Raw genomic sequence first — 20266 nt, 5'->3', positions numbered from 1 at the left:
ACTCAGATCGGGGGTCTGGTGTGGACACCTGAAGGACGAGTCGGGCAGCGGGGCGGGGGTGGGGGTGGGGAAGTGTTCCTGGCAGAGGGAACAAGGCACACAAAGTTCCTCCTGCCTCTTGTCTGGGGCTCATCATAGCAGCAGAGAAACAAAAGGGCTCTGAGCTTGGGGTCTGAACACGGGTTCAAGTCCTGGCCTTGCCACTTCTCAGCTGTGGGATCCTGGGCATGTTTCTCTGTCTCTCTGAGCCTGGGCTGCCCTGTGGATTTTGTTATAGTTCAAAGCAGACCTCCTGTGTGCCAGATCTGGAACACCTACGACATAGCAAAGTATGGGTCCGCCAATGACATTTACTCCTTGCAATCCACCCTATGAGGCAGGAATTTTAAAAGTTCACCTTTGACAGAGGTTGGAAGCACAACAAAGACCAGACTGCCTGGAAGACCGGGGTGAGGGCCACCTGGAGGGAAGGTGACCCCACCTCAGGGAGGCCACTGTGACCACATCCTCTTGCACAGGGGGTCTTCGCCTCAGCGACTGTGGGGGAGGACCAGCACCAACATCCCCTCTCGGCCGAGGGGACCAGGCTCTAGAAAGCTCACAGCAGCGCTATGGAAAAACCTGGAGACAGCTCTGGAGATGGCCCAGTGGATGAAGAGGAAAATGCATGGTGCTATGGCCAAACACCAGAACACTCTTCAGCTACCCAAATGCACTGCGGCCACACACAACATCATGGGGCATCTCAGCCTATGAGGCTAGAGAGAAAGTAAAGTCTCCACAGATGAAGTTCAGCATAGTACGCTTTCTAGAAGGCTAAAAAGAACTGTAAATAAAAAGCACTTTTTGAGAGCACATCTGGCTATAGCGAGGCATACAAGGGGACGTGGGGTGAAGTGGGCCCTGCTGGCGGGCGCACAGGCTGACGCTCCTGCCCTCATGCTGGGGGATGGGTCAAGGATGTTTCTGATATTATTAACAAACAAACAAGTAAATAAAGAAGCCTTGGCAAGGACTGCCGAGGGAGAGTACCAGAAAGCAGGGAGAGACATGGGCCTGACTCCGTGGCCTGGAGTTCAGAAGATAAAATAGAAAGTCAAGGTTTAAAATATATGTAAAGAAAAATAATGATTACAGTACCCCCCAGTCCCCATCCATTGCACACAGGCCCACCCCTCTGGGCAGCTGAGACCCACACAGGGGCCTGGGTGGGGACTGCAGAAGCTGCTTTGGCCTGGCTGGGGGTCCCTGAGAAAGCGGCGTTTTTTTCCGGTTCACAGTCCCAGGCTGCTGGGCGTGGTGCCGGAATTGTCCAATTCCAGTAGGGAATCGCCATGAATTCCCAGCCTCTGCCTACTGAGGCCGAGGACACCTCGCCCCTTTGAGACCCTCCCAGTCATAAACGCTCTGTGCCTCAGTTTCCCCATCTGTAAACTGAGGACACCAGGCCATATAACATCCTCCTATATTTCCGTGTTTGGAACTGAGCTGGTGGCCCCACGTCACCTGGGCCACAGAATCCCAATGCTGCTTCTTACGCTGTTGTTACCTGCCTGGCGGGTCGGTCACCTGCCTCGAGGAGGCTTGGTTTCTTCCTTTGTGGATGGTGCCATGCTTCCATCCTGGCCCCTCCAGGTCATGGGCAGGATGACTGAGATGAAGAACATGCAGGGCCCTGCCTGAGCCACTGCTGGGGAGTTGCTGCCTCCTTCATAGGCTCACAGGCAGCAGTTCCCCGGCCTCAGGTGATTCTGCAATGGAAGGATGGGTATCCATCCTGGCCCTCAAAGGATTCACAGTCCGGGGCAGGGAGGGGAGAGGCATCACACAGTGTAAACCACCCATATCGATGTGGAGCAGGGCAACGATAACCCCCAGGGGCCAAGTGCTCTCTGCAGTGCCCTTGACAGACCTGGTCTCCTAACATCATGCTCCTGCAACAGGACATGTCATTCTGTGACTTGCCCAAGGTTACAAACAGCAGGCCCCCACATGGAATCCAGATTTGGAGCAGACCAAGCCAGGGAACCCAGTTGGGACGTGGTACACCCTGGAGAGAGGGACCTGGGTCAAGGATGCAGGATGTGGTGGGAATCGGCCAGAGCTTACTAGCTTGGGAACTCGGACAAGTGAGTGACCGCTCTGAGCCTCAGTTTCCCCAGCTATCTAATGGGAATGGTACCCAGGGTAGGCCAGGATGAACAGAGAGATCCCCGGAAGTGGCTGCACCAGGGCTGCACAGACCTGTTGGATCAGAACCAGGGTGGCAGGAGGGCGGCAAGGGATCTGCATCTCTCCCAGCTTTCCAGGGTGCTCTGATGCCCACTCAAGGAAGAGCTGCTGGGCCAGCTTTGCAAGCCGCCCAGTCTTTGTCCACTCTGCAGTTATAGACAAAAAAGAGCTGTAGAGAATCCTACATGAATGAGTGATGGTGTGTTCCAATAAAACTTTATTCACACAAACAGGCAGCCCCAGTTTGCAAACTTCTGGGTGAGATCATTGCTACCCCAAGCACAGCCCACAAACCAGCAACCCTGGCATCTCCCAGGAGCTGTCGGAAATGCAGGCTCTCGCGCCACCCTTCCGGCTGAATCAGAGGCCGCGCGCTAACCCATTCCCCAGCATCTGCAAGTCTGAGAAGACCTGGGCTGGAGCATGTAGCAGGTTCTCTGGGCAGCTACCTGACCCCACCAGTTCCTTCTGAAGCAGATTAGGGGGCGGGCAGGAGGGGGAGCTGGGGGTTGCTGCCTAGAGAGTTATAACAAACCAAGGCACCAACGCGGCTAATTGGCAGCAGCTGCTGTTTCAACCAGAGACTTGTCAGCTGTGATTAAGCGAAGTTGCCTTTAGGCCAATCAACTTCAAAATTATGCAAATAGAGCTGCAGCGGAGACCACAGGGATGGTGCTGAGCCAGCTCCCCAACCCCTGACCTGGCACGCTTAACCCCCCATCGTCGGCTGGAAGGCCCCTGTCCATCCTCGCCACTCCCTGGACCAGTTCCACTTCTGAGGGTTAATGAGCCTCCCACCCACACTCTGTGTAATTGGCATGGAAGCTGCTGGGCGGGTGCGATCCAGCTCCGAGAGCCGGGCTGGGAGGGATAGATGTGCCTCCCGAATGGATCAGTTGCTGCACCAACGAGCGGGGCCCAGTCAGCCACACCGGCCTGCAGCGAGCCAGGCCTGTTCCCTACTCGGGGCGGTCCACGCCCAGGAGGACTCCCTGGTGGCAATGGCTGGACAGCGAGGGAAATAGGTGCTTTCAAAGGTGGTAGGAAGTGGCTCTCGGCTGCCTTCTCGAGCCCCTGCAAACCCTTGCTGGCCCCACCAGCTTTCCTAGGCCCAGATGTCAACAGACAATAGCTTCCTCCCACCTCATCTGCCTCCACGCCTGTGGCCCCTGACACCCCAAACCTGCCGTGCCGCCAGGTGGCCTTCTCAGCTGCCCTGGCTCTGTAGTCTCTGGTCTCAGGTTTGCTGCCCTGCTCTGTGGGCTGTTCCCATGGGGGCCGAACCCCCAGGAAGAATAAACCACTGGATGATGCGTTGTTGGGGGAGGCAAGGAGGGCAGACCCCCTGACACCAGACTTAGAACCCAGAACTGTGCCCACTTCAGACACAGACTCCCCAAGTCCTCTCCGTCCTCCCCCGCAGCACAGCAAGCACCAGGCTCCACTTCCTCAGTTGAATCCTTCTCTGCTTAGTCGTCCCCAAACTAGAGATCCATTCTGATCCTGAGTTTGCACTTTGGAAACGACAGCATGGCTAATAAACATCTCTGCCACGTCTGCTGAGCACGGGGCCCTCTGACCTTCCTGAGCTGGGCTCTGCCACTGCAGCCTCCTGACACCAAGGCGCTTGAGAGGGAGCAGGGACTGAGGGGCAGGGCAAAGCCCCTCCAGGGGAAGGCCCCACACTCAGGCTGGCTGCCCCCTGACCCAGTCCAGCCCATCCAGGAGCCCACCGTGGGGGTGGGGAAGTCCAGAGCAGACAAGCCTCTACCCCAAGAGTCCGCTCTGCAGGCCTGATGCCATGCACCAGCCTTCAAGAGAAGGCCTCCTGCTTTCCAAAAAGGAACGGCCCTTATAACGGGGAGAAAACTGCTAAACTGTGTAGCATCGGTCGACATCTGGGTAAATGGTATCATGGAAGTCCAATTAGTGTGCTGTTGCTTTGAAAGGGGAGTGTTGGCTCACAAATTTCTGGGGAATGGAGAGGTAACATCAAAAAGTATTTATGAAAGCACTTTGTCAGCAGGAAAGCAATCAGGACTGGGATGGCAAGTGCAGAATGCCAGGGGGAGGTGGGTGCTGGGCCCAGGCCTGGCGGAGGGTGGCCACAGCCATGGCCAGAAAGAGGACAGAACATGCAGGCTGGTCTGGGGGTGGGAACCCAGCTGGCCCTGTGATCCTGGACTTGTGACTTAGCCTCTCTGGACCTTTACTTGTGAAGTGGGGTGCTAACCCCAGTTTTACTTGGGTGGTGTGAGGATTAAATGAGATGATGTATGTGAAACTCGGAGCCCATGCTAGGTGGTTAGGAGGGGTCAGTCACCAGGGCTGCCTTTTTCCCTCCCATCCTCTCCTGAGGCTCGGGGCCTGCTCACTGCTGTCACATAGGTTCTTTTAGGTGAGCAGCACAGTGGCCCTGAGAAGTGGGTAAGGGCTGTTCATGACCCTCGGGTGAGGACACAGAGACACAGAGAGGCTATCACTCCCAGAGGGTCACACAGCTCATATGTGGCAGACTTGGGACTGGCACCCAGATCTCTGACTTCCCAGCACGGGGCTCCCGCCAGGATGCGGTGCTGGCCACACCTGGCACCACACACAAGTCCCCAGCGTGGCTAAGGGTGGAGGCTCAGACACTTGGGGCTCAAAGGGTCCCGTTGTACCGTGGCTTCGCCTCTCATTGTCAGCCAGGGAACCTGCCCAGGACAGTAGCCCGTGAAGACTCCAGGCCACGGAGGCAGAACCAAAGTAAGAGTGAAACTGTGCATAAGCCCTGGCCTCGCACGTGGTGGAGACAGGAGGGAAAGGCCATTCCTTGAGCACCTCCAATGTGTTCAGCACCGTCCTGGGTGTTTCACAAGTATCATCTCCTCCAGTGTTCCGAAAAGGAGGAGCTATTGCCCAAGTCTGCAGATGAGAAACAGCCTCGGAGAGGTTGTGTTGCCTGCCGAAGACCACACAGCTGCTGAGCTTCTGGGACTTGGACCCGAGCTGGTTGGGTTTCCAAGTCAAAGTTCTTTCTAGGACTCAGGCTTTTAGCTTTGGTCCTTGGGGATGAAGGGGAAAGAGGAGAGAGCTGCCACTCCCAGAAATGAAACCACTTCCCCATTACTGGGAACAGCTCCCTCTCCCAGTGACAGGGGAAAAACACAAGAGACCATTCTGGGATCCACTGGTCCCATTTCCCACCAGTGCCAGATGTCCCCACACTGGCGATGTCCCGGCAGACCCCGCCCCTGGGCGAACTCCTCCAGCCGCAGAAACTCCCCACACCACAGCGGAGACGGAACTGCTCCCTTCGGGGACAATTCAGACCATGTGGAAGGAAGGCTCTGGCTTTCGGCTCTCCTGCCCTTCCCACCACTCCGGTCTGGCCTCACACTAAACATGCTTATTTTAAAACAATCAGCATTTGGCTCAAGTCGTGAAAGATTAAATGTAGGAGTTGTGTTAGGAGGAGTGGGATGCACTGTACTGGGGAAAGAAAGGGGTCGTCGGTGTGGGAGGCCCCTAAATGTCTCAGACCTAGCTCCTGGCCCCAGGGATGGGCGATGGCGGTGGGTGGAAATCAGGTCTCAAGGGTGATGGATCTGATTCCAATCCCACCTCCATCTCTAACAGACCATGTGACTGTGAACGGATCACTTCATTTAAAGCCTCAGTTTCCTTCCTTCCTTCCCCTGTCCCTTCCTTCCATCATTCAGGCAAGAAACTTTTACTGAGCACCTACTATGTGCCAGCCCTGATTCTATGGCCTGAACCCTGGGGGTATAGGAGTGAATTAGGCAGAGACACCTTAACCTTGGCATGGAGAGGCCTTGTCTGGCAGTGTGGGAGAGAGGGACAGAAGGGCCTCCCTCAGGGTGCCTGTTGGAACACAAACGTCCGATCTTAGCCATGTCCATGTCTGAGTTCCTATACGCTGTTGGTTCCTGGAACCAACAGGGATGCTGCCCCTCTGAGACCCCCTATTGCCAGCCCAGAACTGGGCGTGGAGGAGAAGGCAGCAGGCATTGGGGATAAGTGGGCCAGGCAGTGGAGCAGGGGGCAGGGAGGAGGTATGAGGCCCTGGCCAGGGCCTTGGACAGTCCGCAAATAAACTCCAGCTCATCCCTCTGCCCAAGTGAGCTGAGAGGGAGAGAAAATAGCTTTCACACTATATTTTCTAATTTTTTTCCACTCCACTGCTTCTAAATCGATCCAGAACAGATTGTCCAATTGTTTGAATTTCAGGAGAGAAATCTCCTGATCTTTTCCTAGTCCTGCCTAAGGTTCTACCAGGACCCCACCCTCCCACTGTGACCCCCTCTTTGGCCCAGCTCCAGCCGATGTCCAGGCTGTCTGGGGCTCGAGCCCTGGCCTGTGGACCTGCAGGTGATGGAGGAAGGGCTGCACTCCCAGGCGGTGCGCACGCCCAGGGAGGCCCTGGCAGCAGCTCGTCCCTGGAGGGGAAGGCTTTGCTTTTGCAGGAAGAGCAAAAGTGGTGGGAACTAGCCAGCACTTTTGGGCAGTGGAGTCTCACCAGCGGCCAGCCACAACCCACCATCTTCTCCCACAGGGAAAGTGCTTTGGGTTTTGGGCTGAGTCAAGACACAAGCAACTGGGAAGGGGCATCATCATCCCCATCATTCGCAGCAGCAAGGACAAACAGGTGTCCTTGGGTGCTATCTCCAAGGGCCCTGGGTGCTATCTCAGGAGTGAATAAACCCATGACATGCACCGGACAAGTGGCCTGCCCATGCCTGCCTGGCACCCACCCCCTTCTGAGGAAGCAGCAGGCAGCAGAAACCAGCCCCTGGTTGTTAAGATGCAGGGAAGCGGGAGCAACCCCAGTGCAGCTCCTCTGTGGCTCCTGCAGGCCCCACACCTTCCCCGGGTGTCTCTCCTCCCCAAAGAGGAGTCAAAGAACAACCAAGGAATGGAGAGGGTGGGCCCATCAGAGCACTCTGCACGGTCCCTCCTGGGTTCAGACTCCTGCAGGAGGGCCTGCTGTGAACATATTTTACAGAGAAGAAAACCGAGGCAGACAGGAGGCAGGAGGCTGGGCAAAGCCACACGGTGGTGAGGGGTGGGCACAGAAGCGTGGTGACCCTGAGCTTCCACACCAGCACCCCTCCTGACCTCAAAGTGCATTCAGCCTCCCCAGCAGAAAGAACAGAAGCCACCAGGTCCAAATCCTGGCTTTGCAACATAGTGGCTGTGTGCTCTTGGGGAAGTCACTTTGCCTCTCTGAGCCTCTAGTGAGAATGGCAACCTGTCCCTGCTCACGGAAAGTTATGAGACTTAAACAAGGTGATGTTGGCAAAGTGCGCAGGGTAGGGCTATGGTGAGCAGGTGAGGTCTTCCCATCAGGTTGGGGCTCCAAGGGCCTTGGGCAGAGCACTCCCATCCCTGGGCCTGGTTCTGCCCATGAGTTGGAGGTGCTGCCTCACTGCCCAAGGTGCCCCCTCTACCCCTTCCCTGACCCTGTGCCTCACGTCTCCTCAGGAGGGGACCAGAGAGTGTCCAGGCTGATGTTTCATGAGCTCCGCCAGATCCAAATCCACCTCTGCTCCCTGTCACCCACTGCATGGAGCCCAAACACCTCCCTTGACTTTCAGTTTGACTTTACAGATTGCAAACCACCTTCAAATGTGTTATCTTTGCAAGCCAGTCCTCTCCCCGCATTATGGAGGGGGAAACAGAGGTTCAGAGTGGCACGGGAACTTGCCTATGCTGAAACTGAGGGAGTCACAGCCTGAACTCAGCTCTGTCCAGCTCCAGAACCAAATTGCAAGGGATACCAAGCAGCCAGGGCCCCCAGACTCGGGCTACCATCCCTATCAACAAAGATTCATGCAGCAAAGAGAGAGATCATGTCCAGCTACACAACGCATCCCACCTTGTCGCTCTCATCCTCAAAGGGAAGCTTCTGCCCCCAAACTTCAGCTTCTTCCTTGGCTGCCCTGATCTTAATTTCATTCATTCACTAATTCATTCATTTGTCCATCCACCCATCCATCCGTCCGTCCATCCATCCATCCATCCAATCCACCCACCCACCTCACCCACCCATTCATCCATCCATCCACTCATTCATGCATCCATCCATCCATCCATCCACCCACCTCACCCACCCATTCATCCATCCATCCATCCACCCATTCATCCATGCATCCATCCATCCATCCACCCATCCACCCACCTCACCCACCCATTCATCCATCCATCCACCCATTCATTCATTCATTCATCCATCCACCATCCATCCATCCACCTCACCCACCCATTCATCCATCCATCCATCCACTCATTCATCCATCCATGCATCCATCCACCCACTCAACATCCATCCATCCATCCATCCATCCATCCATCCATCCCTTCATTCTCAGCAACCTGTTCAAAGCATGCCAAACCTGCACTTGATACTATCAAGCTAAACTAGGAACAAGGTGGCCTCCACCCTTCCAGGATAGAGAGAGGCTCTCTGACCCTTCACTGCTTCTGTGCCTCCTTGGTGCTTCTGTTTTTAAATTTAGCAGTGGTGATAATAATACCAGTTATATTTACTGAGCACTTACTATATGCCTGTCTGCACCAAACACATTCCTTGAAATAACTCGTTTAATACCTAAAGAGGTGGATATCATCCCAATTTTTAGATGAGGAAACAGGCTCAGAGAGGTGATGTAATTTCCACACAGCCAGGAGGAGTGGAGACTGGGGTTTGAACTCTTACTGTCTCTCCAGAGCTTAGGGGTAAAACACAACGGTTAGCGATGTAACTGACCCAGCTGTCCCAAATGTTACAATCCCCACCTCAAATCCTCACAAGCCACTCAGGTTATTATCATCATTATTAGCCCTATGTTGAAAATGAGGATGCTGAGGCTCAGAGGGAAATATGCAGCCCCCATTGGTCACTAGGAAGAGACGGGGCTAGATCAGAACCCAGGCTCCAAAGCTGGCTCCCACCTGCCTGGTGCGCAGTTGCCATGGTGCTGGGTAAGAAACACCACCACTGGTCTAACTGCTCACCTGATTCATTTCCTCATTCATTCAACAACCACAGGCATGGCGGTCCCTACTCTAGGGGTCTGAGGATGAGCAGATTTGGTTCCTGCCTGGCTGCTTCATGGAAGGGCTGCAACAATGTTAACACAGTAACACAAAGTTGGTAACTGTATCAAAGTGAGAATACAGAGGTGGACAAGGTATTGAATGCACACTGTGCTAACTAAGCCCTTTGTATGAATTTATTTTATCTGGTCTCACAATAACCCGTTTTGCAGGTAAGGAAACTGAGGCTCCAGGGATTATATAACTTGCCCAAGGTCACAAAGTGAGGAGCAAGCAACGAGGAGACTTGTCTGTGTGGAATCCCAGCATAGCCTTGGGAATTCCAGGCTGCTCTTGGGGAAGGAGGCAGCCTGCCTGGGATCAGCACACGGAGCCTCCCTCTGGCCCGTTGTCCTGACGATGGGGCTCATCTCAGCTGCACGGCTCATTCCCCAAAGGCCTTTCTGTCCTAGGGATCAGATTCCGGGCAGCTGCACCCAGCTGATGCTACACTGCCACACTCCAGCCCAGCTCCCAGAAGCCCGAACAATTTAAACAGCAAAGGCCCTGCTGGAGGGCTGGGCGCAGTGGCTCATGTCTATAATCCCAGCACTTTGGAAGGACAAGGTGGGTGAATCATCTGAGTTCAGGAGTTCGAGATCAGCTTGGCCAACGTGGCGAAACCCCGTCTCTACTAAAAATACAAGAATTAGCTGGGCATGGTGGTGCGTGCCTGTAATCCCAGCTACTAGGGAGGCTGAGGCAAGAGAATCACTTGAACCCAGGAGGTGGAGGTTGCAGTGAGCTGAGATTGAGCAACTGTACTCCAGCCTGGGTGACAGAGAGAGACTCCGCCTCAGAAGAAAAAAAAAAAAAAAAAAAAAGACCCTGCTATACTCTCACTGACCTGAAGGCTGAACCTGGACCTTCTGGGGCTTGGGATGATGCCAGACTTCCTGCAAATGGGCAGAGAGAGGCTCCGTCAGCATATTTTCTGGACGCAGAGACCGAGGCTCAGAGCTGGCAGCCCCAGCACGGGCATCACCGGGACCCAGGTCCTAAAGCCCGGCCCCTCTTGCAGCCAGGGAGTTCGGCTCCCGTGGAGGGAGAAAGGGGCCTTTCTAGACTTTGGAATTCATGTCTATGGTTCTTTAAGTTTTAGAATTTCTATAGAATAACTTACTCTATTTGCTCTCCACCCGCACAGAGCCCATGAGATCCAGGGCCTTGGGTTTCAGAGCCCCGCCTGCCTGTGACTCTGGCCACCTTGCTTCCCGTCTCTGGGCTCAGCTCTCTCCTTTAGGGAAACTTGGCCTGCCTTGGGCTACCCGAGGGCAGTGGAAAATAATGGATATGAAAGGGCTTTGTAAAAAGCCACATGTCCAGCTAGGTTGTCACAAAGGAACCTTCATAATGAGGAGCCACATCCGTGTGAGACCCACACCAAGAATTTCCTCAGGCTGCTCCTCTTCCTGAAATGCCCTTCTGCTTTCTACTTGGCACTCCCCTACACACCTTTCAAGACCCAAGCCGAAAGTTACTTCTACCAGGAAGCCCTCCCTGACCCCTCTCAGAGGCCTTTCTTTAGTTCTCCTGCCCCTCCCCGCAACAAACACACTGCAAAACTCACCAGGGAAGGACCCTGTTTCAAATCGCCCCTCCTCGCCCCCTGGGCCTGGCACCCTGTCCAGAACTTGGTAGGCGCTCCAGAAATGTGGCATGAATGAACGCTAAATGCATTTCTTTTGGTCTGTAAATCCAGCTGCACACGTACAATTCTCCCGACAAGGGAAAGGAACCCAAAGTGAAAGCAAATCACCATCGTTTCCGTGACAAGCTCCAGGAGCCTCAGAGGAAATTCTCGCGCTGGATTATGGAAGGAATTTGCCTTTATTTTTAATTTGTGCCAATATCTAAGAAAACGGCACTTTATTTTGAGCCCATCAGGCGACAACAAGGAGCTTCGGAATCTGGCACGGGAGACAAACTTTCCCAGTCCAATTTCCCGATGCAAATCTCTCCTCCGCGGCAGAGCCGGCCGTCCCCTCCCTCTGCCGGGCATCTCTCTGAGGCTTGCCAGGGAGGAATAATCAGATTATGTAGCTGGGTTTTCAAAGATCACGGTTTGTCTCATTTTCCAGGGAAGTGTGAACAAAAAAAAATTTTTTTTTCCCTCCCAGGGCTCTGTTAAGAGCTTCCAGAACTTAATTCAGTGTTAAATGGGTGTAATTTGGGAAACTCATGCATTATTTCTTAATTTCTGGAGGGAGCCGTTTGCACACATCTGTTGGGGTAGGTGTGCATGCAGGCAGATGGGTGGTGACTGGAGTATGTGCCCCAGATGGGAGGGGAAGGAGAGCAGGCTGGGAGGTATGGGCCGTCAATGTAAACGCCCCGTTCAGGTTGATGTTGAAAAATATGGGACTGGAGACATTTACATTTCATCTCAGCTTCTGCTTCTGTGGATGGCCAGGCAGGGTGAGATTCTGAAGCCCTTTCCTAAAATGAGTGCCTCGGGGGGGTTCAGTGCAAATTTCATCATCTAGGAAATGTTTGTACTTCTCCCCACGCCCCCGACTCCCGAAAGCTCCTCGAGGCCTCTGGACAATGTCGACATGTCTGCAATGTAGGTTTGAACATCCTTGGCCCTCAAGAATCCCCAGTTCACTGTGCGACCTTGAGCGCGGTCCCAGCCCTCTCTGGGCCTTAGTGTCCCCATCTGAATATGGGGAAGCAGATCGGTTTCAACCCCCTCCACCAGCAGCTCCTGGGGCCTCTCCCCATCACAGCACAGCACACAAGACTCAGGCCTGCTATTGGCACTGTCTTTGTCTACCGCCCTGCCCACCCCCTTGAGGGCTGTGGAGAGTGGGGCGCGCGCACGCGCGCGCACACACACACACACACACAACGTGCGCATACGCCAGAGACCCTGCCTGGGCCTGGTCTGGTGCTTTCGGAGGCACTGTGTCCTGAGGTGCTGAACGAGAAAACCTGGGCTTGTGGGAAGTGGGGACGGCCAGTGACTGGGGAAGTCAGGATGAACATTTCTGACCTGGCCACAGCTAAGAGGAAAAGGAGGAAGAGGCTCATCATAACTGGGGTGGGGGGACAGAAGGCACATCAGTAGGGCCAGTGGGACATCCGCAGCCCCAGCTAGAGAATGATTTATTCATAGAGTCAATCGTTAAACAGGTTGGCTGGAAGCTGCCCGGGGGGTGGGTCTCAGTGACATTGGGGTCTCCTCCACCTCTCCAGGGGGTTCATGCTTAGGGGTCAAGGAATGTGTACTCTGGAGGAAGGCAGGAAGGAGGGAAGGGGTGCAAAAAGGGAGGGAGGAAGAGATGGGGCCACCCCCCTGCCAGGCCCTGTGCAGAGTGAGACCAGCGTCTACAGAGTGGGTATCCCCTGGTGTCCCCAAGAAGGCATAACCAGGATGGGCAGGACCTCGGGTCACCCTCCTCACTCATCCTGGCTCAGATGTCCAGAACCCTGCCTGTTTAGTGTTTAGGAAACCAGGCCCCACTATTCTTAGGGGTTGACGATTGTTTCAGTAACTTCTGAAAGAGCAGCTGGGCTGGGAAAAGCCCCTCTTCGGGGAGCTGGGGAAGGGGCTCTCAGTTTGCTCTAAGATCCTGTGAATCTGTTGTACGAGTCAACTGGGGAGAAGCTAAAGCAGCCGAGACTGGGTTAATAGAGGCAGAGCATCCTTAAGAAGGGAGGTGATAGCTTTCATCTAAGCATAAGGCGGGCCAGGCTCTGGGTCGGTAATATTGGAAAGTAAACAGGATAATGACTAGAAAGTGAGACTGCGGGGCCCCTGCCCCCTCATGGTTCCTGGTGCTGTGTCCTAGGAGCCTCTATATCCCCATGCCTCACTAGGTGATATAGTGTAGTGGTTGGGAGCCTGGTCCTGGTGGGGTTATGTATTATTAGCCTCTTTGGGCCAGTTTTCTCATCTATACAACAGAATCTACAGTTGCCACTGACAAGGTTGGCATGAGGATTCAGTGGGAAGCTGGGTTCTGAGTGCGCTTAGCATGGGACCTGGCTTGGAGCAGGCCTTCGGGCTGTCACTGCCAAGTGCAACCCTAGTTCTGTGGGGGGTGCAATTGTGAGCCTGTTGGGTGAAGTCCTGTATTGTGGACACAGACAGCTGAAGTGGCCAGACCTGGTGTCTACATGCCACCGCCCCCCTACCCGCCCCAGAAGCCAAGGGCCTGGGCATGAGGCCAGTGTGGCCTTTGGGGTGGGGCTGGAGAGGGCTTAGCCAATTGTCCTGGGGAACTGGAAATCAGATTCACCTTCTTGGCCCAAACTGCCTCTCCCTCTGCCCACCTCAACCAAGGGCAGCCCACCCAGAAGCTGTCTAAGCTCCAAACCTGGCCACCCTCCCCTCCTCCCTGCCCCACCCTGCTATTCAAACCCTCACTCAAGCTGGGGGTAGTGTTGTCTCCTGCCCTGGCCCTGCTCCATCCCCCAGCCCTCCAGGCCTACAGCCGCCTCCCAGCCCCGCAGGTCCAGAAGGCTTCAGCTGCCCTGCCGTGTCTGCATCTCTGCCTACAGAGGGTCCCTGCCCAGAACATCTCCTCCCCCTTACTCTGGCTGATTCATGCCTGTCATTCTGGACCAAGCTCCCCTGGCCCCAACCTCTCCCAGGCTCCAAAGGACAGATGCCTACCGCATGTGCACTTCCCCACCCCCAGGAGCTCCCCACTGCCTCGTGGCCTGACCTAGGCACGCCTCCAGCTCTGCTGGCTTGTCCAGGGTCACTTCCTCCTCTGCTTCCTTGAGAGTGCCAAAGGTGAGCCGAGGCCCTTCAGCACAGGCATGGGGGCTTGGGGAGTTGGCTGAAGAAGGGGAGTGAAGGGATGGATGGATGGATGGATGACTGGTAACCGGGAGTGGCTCTCAGCTGGTCTCACTCTGGGCAGGTCCCACTCGCTTTTGTTGTCACTAACTGACAGGTCTGACTGAGCAGCACTGGCCCTGCCCCCTACCCTTCTCATCCGGTCCACCTGCCCTGATAAGCTCCAGGCTGGGTGGCTCAGAAGTGTGAGAATGGGACACACACACACACACACACGCACACACACACACACACACACACACGGCTCTAAGCCAAACTGCTCCCCTCACCCCTCTTCATCAGTCCATACCTCCCAGATGCCTGGGCCAGGAATGCAGCGTGAAGACGACATTAAAGAAAGAAACTGTCAGAAACCCTTGCCTGGGGCTATCAGCTTCAGCCACAAGAGGGGCCGGGGCTGTCTGGTTGCAGAACTTCCTGGTCATCTCTTGGCAGAGCAGGCACAGCAGACAGCCTCTCTGGAGAGACGAGGTGCTTACAGAGAGGTGTCCCGCACTGAGCAGTCACAGATTCAGGGGATGGGGAGCGACCCCCCAATTCTAGGCCACCGTGACCAGCACGGGGATTGTCCTGGTTGATGCCAGGACCTGAAGGTTATTTGAATTCTGCTTTTGAATGACATTTCTCACCGAAGCTGAAGCCTACCGGTAGGTGAAAAGTCCCAATGGTTACCCCTGGACCGTCTGATTCCCAGCAAGGTTTGGACAATCAGAATCAGGCGAGGAAACAAAGGGTGACGCAGGGAGGGACTTCTTTTCAGTTTGGGTCTAAACAGAGCTGAACTTGATGGTATTTCAGGCCCAGCCAGCCAGCAGCTAGATTCACAGGACATTACTGACCGAAAACACCTAAGACAATGCCCAGAGCAGGGCCCTCATTTTATAGTCTAGGAAACTGAGGTCCAGAGACATGTGGATAGCTGCCTGGGGTCACACAGCCACCAACACTCAGTGGGAACCGACAACGGTTTCTTAGAGTGAGCTCACAGCAGCCTTTGGTGGTGGGCATGGCTGCCATTCTATCTTCCAGATGAGGAAATGGGCTGGGAAGCGTCAGGAGCCTTGGTCAAGGTCACACAGCCGTGGAGAGGGGGCTGGAGGCCACCCCCAGAGAGTCCCTGTGTGGGGCACTTCGTGTTCTTCCCATCCTAGGCTGGGATTCCTTTAAGTGACAGGTGTAGTCACTTAAAACAGGCTCAGGAGGCCCAGAGAGGTAAGGGAGATACAAAGAGGCATCCCCAGAGGTGCTCTCCCACAGATTACATAACTCCCCTTCCCTGTTTGATGGCCCCAGGGGTGAGGCTGGGGCAGCTAGCAAAAGTGGGGGGGACCCTAGGGGGGCATGGACCCGGCCTTGTTTGCCCACATCCTCTTGACTCTTTCCAAAGAGGTAACGGTTGCAGTCACCAGGACGCGCTGGCTTTTTCCCCCTTTTTTTCCTCTGGCTGAGTAACAAATACTAATACTAATAATGATAATAATAATTAGAATAAATATAACCTCGAGACGCTTGGGGTCTCGTTGCCATGGCAACCACGGGCGCTAATGAGCTTCTGAGGCCGCCGCCGGGCCACCCCAGCCCCGGGCGCGGGATCAATGTTGATTCGGCCCCGGAGGCGACAGCGGTTCCGCGGGGGGCCACACGGCGGACCAGGACTCAGGGGCACGCACTTGGGAGGGGTCCTTCTCCCCGTCCCCTGCGCTGCCCAGCTGGGACCCCCAGGCCCCTCTGGGTCCGCAGCGTGGCCCTCAGTCCCTGTGCAGCCCGCACGGGGCTCCCAGCCCACTGCGCTCCCCGACTCTGTTCTTGGAAGCTAGTCCCCACCTCGGACGCGGATTCCAGTCCCGGCCGCCGCGTCCCGGAGCGGTGCGCCCCGGACTGCTCTTCGGAACCCAGCCCCTTCCTCTCCAAGGTTCAGCGACCCCGACCTTGGTGAGCGCCGGCGCGGACCCCAGTGCCGAACACCAGCTGTCCCGCAGGGCTCCTGCCCCAGACCCTTGCCCGGTCGTCCCCGGCCCCTTTCTAAAGAGCCCCGGACCCCCGTCATATGCCCCGTACCCGCCTCTCCCAAAGCGCCCACCCTTCACCCCTTCTCCGGAGCCCCGCGCCGCAGACCCCGCCCCCCACTCGCCCAGACCCTCCTCCGCCAGGAGCTCCGCCCCGGCCCCTTTCCCCGCCGCTCTCGGACCCCGGCCCGGGCGCGCCCCTCCCCCGCGCGGCCCCCGCCCTGCCCGCCCCGGGGCTCAGCTCACCTCGTGCCCGCCGCCCGCTCGTTCCTCGCTTCGTAGTCGGGAGCCGGCGCCCGTGGGAGCCGCCTGCTGGGGTGCGGGGGCTGCCCACGCCCCCGCGATGCCCCTGCCGCCGCCGCCGCCGCCGCAACAGTTGTCCGGGTTCTGGGGGCTGCGGGGACGCGGGGACTCCGGGCTCCCGGATCGGCGCTCGGAAGGCGCCCGCTCCTAGGCGCGCCGGGCGCGGCGCGGAGCTCGGGCCGGGGCCGGGGCCGGGGCCGGGGCCGGGGCTGGGGCTGGGGCTGGGGCTGGGGCTGGGGCTGGGGCCGGGGCTGCAGCTGCGGCTCGGCGTCCGGCTCGGGGTCCGGCTGGGGGTCCGGCGGCCGGCCGCATGCCCCGTCGCCGCCCGCGGCTACTCGGCGGCCCGCGCCGCCCGGCCGCCCGCCGGCCCCGAGCCCCGCGCCGCGCCCGCTGCCGCCGCTGCCGCCGCCGCCGCCGCCGCGCTCATGCTCGTCGGGCCCCGCGCTCGCCGCCGCCGCCGCCGCCGCTGCCCACTTCACTCTTTGGCGCTCGCTCCGCGCCGCGCCCTCTGCTGCCCCCTCGCCCGGGCTCGCCGAGCTCCCGCCGCCCTGCCCGCCGCGTCCTGCGCTCTCCTCTCTCTCCCTTCCTCTCTCCTCCCTTCCTCTCTCTCTCTCTCTCTCTCTCTGCGTCCTCCTCTCATTTTTTTTTTCTTTCGCGGTCTCTTTTCTCCCCCTCTGGCTCTTTCTCTCTCCCCTCCTGCTGTTTGCGGTGGCTTCTCACTTTCTCTCTTTTTACTTCCTTTCCCTTCGTTCTTTCACGCCTTCCTCCCCCTTTTCCTTCCTTCTACTTTTCCCTTCCCTTTTTCCGCTTTCCTGCCGCGTTTCCTTCCTCCCTCCCTTCCTCCTTCCTTCCTCTGCGTTCCTCCTCTCTCCTTTGTTCCTTCCTCCTCCTTCCCTCCTTCCTTCCCACTCCCTTTTCCTCTCCTCTTCCCACCCCAGTCTCCTACTCTCCAGTCCTCCCATCCGCATCCAACACACACCTGCTTTGTCTGGGAGCCACGTTATTCCTGCCAGCCAGACCCTGGCCAGGGTATCAGGGTCACGGTCAGCTTGGGCTAAGAACCCTTCACATGAGACAAGCTCCTCTGCCGGGGTTTCCAATGGGAAAGGCGCCACTTCCCGACCCTCCTGGGCCACTGCATGGGGTCCCCTCTTCGGCTTCTTCTCCCCTCTCCACCCGGCAGCCCCCCAGCTCCAGTCTGCCCCCCATTTCACCCCTTACCTGCGGGACAAGGCTGCGCTTGCCCTTCTGTGGCCTCAAAGCCAGTGAGCCCCCGTTTCCCCACCTTCCTCTGTCCCTGGCCAGGAGAGCTCCGGTGTAAAGAGATCTTGTGGGGAAACGGTTGCAGCCTCCTCGAGGGCCCCGAGAGAGAATGGAGATGAGGATCTTTTATCGATTCCTAATTTTAGGAGGGAGAAGGGAGCCCCTGGAGGACTGGCCCCAAGATCCTCCCACCTGGGTCTCCTGAGATGGTGGCCCTCATTTCGTTTTTCTTAGCATTGATGGAACCGCACCAGAAACTGGGCTGAGCCCTTTATACTTGATGCATTCTTTATGCTTTATTTGTTCCTCACCACAGTGCTGGGCAGCGTCCTCCCCACTTCACAGCAGAGGTGCTGGGACTCAGAGAGGTTAGGACATCTGCTCTGAGCCACACAGCCAGCTAGGGGCAGAATTGGGGCTCAAGCCCAGGTCTGCCTGACGTCCAGGCCCAGTCCCCCAGCCTTGGGGCCTCACAGGTACCTTGGTGAACATCAAGAGAAGGCACCGAGGGCAAGTGTTGCACCCTCTCCTTACTGAGGAGGAACCGAGACAGCGGGAGGTGCCTGGCAACAGTTTGTGCATGACCCGCTGATGAGGCTGGGAATCCAGATGGCATTTCTGATGCCACATCCTGGTCCCCTTTCAAGGATAAGAGGGAGGCTCAGCCTCGTGCCCGAGGCACCCAGCTGGACAGTGGGAATGGTGCTGGGGCGCCCACCCTAGGAAGCCTGCACTGTTGGAGTGCCTCGATTTCCCCACCTGTCTCACAGGTGTCCATGCCTTCCTGCCTTCAGTGGACCTGGCTTGAGCAGCTGCCCAGGCAGGACACTGAATCTCCTCCCAAGGGAGCCGATGTGGGCCCTGCTCATGGGAGGGGCAGAGGGGCCCCATGAATGCCCCAGCAGGGCGAGGTCAGGGCCACAGCGAGGGGTCAGGGAGGCAGTGCCTGCTCAGCCACAGGGGCAGGCAGTGTTGCCCAGTGGGAAGGCTCATGGGATTTGTAGCAAGGTGGCACTTTGTCCCTAATTGGCCAGGTGGCCTTGGGCACGGCACAGAAGCTCCCTGAATGTCAGTTCTCTTTCCTAAAGAGGTCACAGCACTGCCTCCCACGCAGTGTCTCGAGGACTAAATGAGACTGGGCCCATGAGATACTTCTCCTGGCGCCTGGCAAGTATCCCAAGAGGAGGACGGAGGAAACTGCGGCCCAGAGAGGCCGTGGAACAGGTAGAAGTGCCGGGTGCTGGTGGTGGCGGGGCTGGAAGGTGCCTGCCAGACTGTCCCGTCTGATTTTGGCTGTCATGCTGGAGAGGTTTCTGTCATCTGTGCCCTAGCAGGGACCGTGTCTCAGGCTCTCAGCGCCAGGGACACTCAGCATTGAGGGATGTGGGCTGAGCAAGGGGAGGAAGTGTGGGGGCGTCACAGCAGGCCGCCTGTGTTGCTGGGATGGGGTGTGTTGTGTGTGTGGTGTCTGTGTGTGTGTGGTGTAGGGTGTGTATGTGTGTTGTGTGTTGTGTTTGTTGTGTGAGTGGTGTGTGTGTGTGTGTTGCATGTGCGATTTGTATGTGGTGTTTGGTGTGTGCATGTGCTATGTGTGTTCTGTGAATGCCTATTAAATGTGTGGGGTGTATGGTACATGTGTGAATATGTATGTGTGTATGAGAGAATCTGAGTGGTGTGTGTTTTGTGTGTGTGGTATGTGTGTGAATATGAGAGTGTGTGAGTGGTGTGTGTGTCTTGTGTGTGTTGTATGTCTGTGTGGTACTGTATATGAGGTGTGTGATGTGTGTTTACAGTGTGTCTGTGTGTTATATATAGTGTGTGGTGGTGTGTGTGGTATGTGTGAGATGTGTATGTGTGTGAGTATACATAGGACGGTTGAAAGTGTGTGCTGTGTGTGTTGTATGTGTTGTGTGTATATGTGTGTATAAGAGTGTGTGTTGTGTTATATATGTGTGTTATGTGTGTTGTGTGTCATGTGTGGTATGTGAGTATAAATGTGTGTTTGTGTTGTGTGTGTGTTGTGTGTTATATGTGTGTTGTGTGTGTTATATGTGTGCGTTGTGTGTATGTGGTATGGTTGGTGTGTGGTCTGCGGTGTGTATGGTGTGTTTGTGAATGTGTATGTGTGTGTGTATGAGAGTGTGAGCAGGGTGTGTTGTGTGTATATGTGAAGATATGTGAGTGTGATATGTATATGTGAGTGATGTGTGTCAGTGTGTGTGTCTCAGGCTGTGTGTGTCTGTGAGTGTGAGTGGTGTGTGTGAGGGTGTGAGTGGTGTGTGTGGTGGTTTGTGGGGTGTGTGGTGTGTATGAGTGTATATGTGAGTGTGTGAAGGTGTGAGTGAATGGTGTGTGGTGGTGTGGGGGGGGTGTATGAGGGTGTGAGTGGCATGTGTGTGTGAAGGTGTGAGTGCTGTGTGTGGGGCCTGTGGTGTGTTTGTATGTGAGGGTGTAAGCAGTGTGGGGATGTGATGGTGTGTGTGTGTATGAGCGGGCGTGTGTGAGGGTGTGAGTGGTGTATATGTGTGAAGGTGTGAGTGCTGTGTGTGGG

General features: G+C 56.3%; 1 protein-coding gene across 2 annotated transcripts in view; it reads right to left on the bottom strand.

Moving 5' to 3' along the window:
- Positions 1-20266, bottom strand: part of SHISAL1 (shisa like 1) — a 156918-nt gene that overhangs the window by 70508 nt on the left and 66144 nt on the right. The window contains exon 1 of one of the 2 annotated variants that reach the window (XM_055254028.2): positions 16396-16653. The exons of the other annotated variant lie outside the window; for it this stretch is intronic. The gene's annotated coding sequence lies outside the window, so the exon portion shown is untranslated. Of the gene's footprint in view, positions 1-16395; positions 16654-20266 lie in introns of those variants that run through there. 2 annotated transcript variants of the gene reach the window in all.

The sequence above is a fragment of the Symphalangus syndactylus genome, chromosome 18 (assembly GCF_028878055.3).
Source record: "Symphalangus syndactylus isolate Jambi chromosome 18, NHGRI_mSymSyn1-v2.1_pri, whole genome shotgun sequence".
Taxonomy (NCBI): Eukaryota; Metazoa; Chordata; class Mammalia; order Primates; family Hylobatidae; genus Symphalangus; species Symphalangus syndactylus.
The sequence above is the reverse complement of the archived record's forward strand: the minus strand, read 5'-3'. Positions and strand labels throughout refer to the sequence as shown.